Genomic DNA, 3276 nt, shown 5'->3' on the forward strand with positions numbered 1-3276 from the left:
ATGACAGGCCCTCTCCGGTGGCGCAGCGGGTTGAAGCGCAGCACTGAGAAGCTAAAGCCGCTTCCGCATGATTTCGATCCCCGCCTGCCCCGGAGGTGACCCCAGGGCGCGGCAGACCTCTCCTGACCGCCCGCTGCTCCCCTCAGCAGTGGACTTCGTCGATCTGTCTGTTCTGCACCCCACTCTCTCTGGGGAATCCTCTCACCGCCCTGCACCTCTAGCCTGTACCCCAGTTCTGTGTGCATACATAAATAAATCTTTTTTAAAAAGTAGAATGAAAAGCTAATTTTTTTTTTATTTGAAATAACACCTTGCGGGGAGGGTGTCCATTCCAAAGCGCAGGTGGCATGGAGCTTGCTCTTTGTCCCAGAAAGTGGGTCGAGCTGCTCAGGTACAAACAGCTCTACTTGGTGCCGTTCTCCATGTTTCGCAGGTTTCCCCCAAGTGCCTGTACCTGTTTGGAGCATTTCAGCAGCAGAAAATGGCTAACCACTACCCTTCCAGGCGGGCCTTTGAAACCAGCCCGAAGACACGCGTCTGGCATGTGTTCCTGCCTCTGGATTCTTTCCAGAGTCCCCTTCCACACTGTTCCTCGCAGGCAGGATCAGCATCCAAGCCAGGCATTCTTTCAAGGGACTCTGCGCACATAAATACGATCACCTTGAGCTCGTGCAGGAAGCACAGAGCTCCAGTTACTGGGGGCTTCCGAAGGCTTTTAATAGGAAACATTTGTGCCAAATAAAAAGGCTTCGTCCTGTGTTTTGCTGTAGTTGTAAATTATCTGCTCCAAGGATCCATCCAGAAATCTCTGCTGTGGCTGGGCTCCACGGAAGGGCTGAGCCCGGATTTGTTGCTTGGTGCAGATAGATTTTCAGCTGCTGCATCCAAACGGAGACCGGGGGACAATAAGAACAGAACTCCTTTTGTTCTGATTAAACTGTTTTTAATAATCCCTCCCGGGTCGGGCCTTGGTGGAGGTCTCAAGGCCACTCATTGAGGCCTCCTTGAAAGAGCCAAGTGGAGCAGAGGGGAGCGGGGGGGGGGGGGGGGGGGCGGCCCTTTGCTCCGCCTCGGTGGTCCTGCCTCAGAGGAGAACTGAGTTATTTTATTTGTTGTCAAAGATGGAAAAGAGGAGGGGGCTGGCGAGAGGAGGGCCGCCCGCACATGCCCGCAGTCGGTGCCTCCGAGCGGGGAGCCGCCGCCCCCGTGCCCACGTGCACCCCGTGGGGCGGCCCACGGCCTCCGGGAGGGACAGGGGTTCCCGAACGCTGGAAACCCAGACGCTGGTAGAGCAGATCCACTGAATGGAGCAGCACGTGGCCGAGGCCGTGGCCCGCCCGGAGGGAGCCGCTTGTGCTTTTCCTCTGGGCCTGGGAGTGGCGTCTGCTCACACAGAGCGGGCGGCCGGGGAGAAAGGCAGTGAAATGCAGCAGCCGCGTGCTGGGCGTGCAGGAGCTCTGAGGGTTCCGCTGCTAGAACCCACCCAGAAACCTCTGCTGTGGCGGGGCTCCCCGGAAGGGCCACAGGGTCCTCGGAGGGTCTCCCAGGCCGGCCTGGAGAGTGCTGTCCGCGACCCACGACAGCAGGCGGCCAGGCTGCCCCTCGTCCCAGGAGAACGAGTCTCCGCCTGCAGTTGTACGCAGGTGAGTGCGATTTCAAAGGTGCTTGTTTCTCTTCTCTAAACAACACACTGCGGTGGCCCCCGGGGCCCCCAGGAGTGAAGCGTAGATAGATGGGTGCTTCTCAGCCAGGAGTGACTCTTCCCTCCCAACCCCAGGCCCCCGCGAGTCGCGGCTGGGGCACTTCTAGTTGTCACGATTCAAGGGGCTGCGCTCCCGGCACCCGGTGGGTGGGGACCAGGGTGCTGACCCGTGTCCCTCAAGGCTCAGGACACACCCACACCGAGAAGGGTCCCCCCGAGAGGCCCTGGTAGGGAGGCTGAGAAACCCGGGCCAGGAGACGAGACCCGCGGCACCACAGTCCCACCCCCTCAGGATGGGAACAGTCGGGCCCTCGGTGAGTGGAAGTTTCCAAAAGAGGGAACTGCTTTCTGACTTGGGGAGGGAGGCACAGTTTCTTCTTCCAAGAGCCTCGGAACCAGGGGACAGCGGCTCTTTGAAGCAAGGGCTTTGGAGCTCGTCTCTCCTTGGCCCCAAGTCATCTTAAATTGCACAGGGAAATGGAATACAACGCAAGTGATATTACTAATCAATCTCGCCGTGGAACAAATCATATGTCATGATAGTCTATTAAATCTGTAAGTAATTAAAGGTCATGCAGACTTTGTGGGGGAAACTCTGGACTGTCATCAGTTTCTTTCGTGGTCAAACGCCCCCCCTCCCCAAAAACACACCTGTTTCTATCACCAGGGGCTCTCTGGAGGCAGAATTCGCTCGTGATGTGACATAATGATTTATGAATCACTCTCTTCTTCTCCAAGAAGTAATGAGAACGGGATGACACTGGAGAACGTGGGTGAAGCTTGGACTCCAAGACCGAGGTTTGCCTTTCTGCCAGCTCCGTGACCTTGGGCAACCGGCTCCTGCGTCCCCACCCGGCCCCAAACCTTGGGCTTTCTCGTGTGGAAAGCGGATAAGCATAGCTCCTTCGTCCCAGGGCTTTTATGGCTCTGGAATGAGATGGCGAGTGTAAGTTATCTGGCCTCTAGGCGGGATCAGAGGACGCTGGAGCCTCATTTTGTCCCTCTGCGGGTCCTGGGAAGCCAGAATAACCAGGACAAGCTCCCTCTGCCATGTTCTGGGGCCACCTGCTACTCTGTACCCACATAACTCCGTTGGCCCTGAGGACATTCGAGACTTAGCGGCTGCCCTCCCCTGCGCAATGTAAGTGCCCGAGTGTTTCGTACCCAGGTTCACGCTCAGTCCATGCCTGGGAGGTGGACAGATGGTAAAGAGGTCACCTGCGCCCCCTCGGGGCCGGACAGCCCGTCTCGTCCCCGCACCTGCCGGCTGCGGGCTTGGAGCGACACAGGCAGCAGCCTGCCCTGCTGGGCGAGCCCAGCCCTCCCGGCCCCAGAGGCCCCTGCCTCTGCCTTCCGGGGGGCGACTGGCTCCACCCGCTTGTCCCACTGCACCTGGACCCAGACCACCAACGCCTCCGTCCAGTCCTGGCCGCCCCTAGAAACCCACGCCGCTGTCCACACCGGCCCACCCTTCTGGGTGTCCCTCCCACCGAGCTCCATTCCAGGAGTCCCAGCCCCTTGAGCGCCCCCCCGAATATCACCACGGGCCAACCCTGTCCGAAGTCCACGCTGCG

The sequence above is a fragment of the Condylura cristata genome, unplaced genomic scaffold, assembly GCF_000260355.1.
Source record: "Condylura cristata isolate star-nosed mole 26May11 unplaced genomic scaffold, ConCri1.0 scaffold00022, whole genome shotgun sequence".
Taxonomy (NCBI): domain Eukaryota; kingdom Metazoa; phylum Chordata; class Mammalia; order Eulipotyphla; family Talpidae; genus Condylura; species Condylura cristata.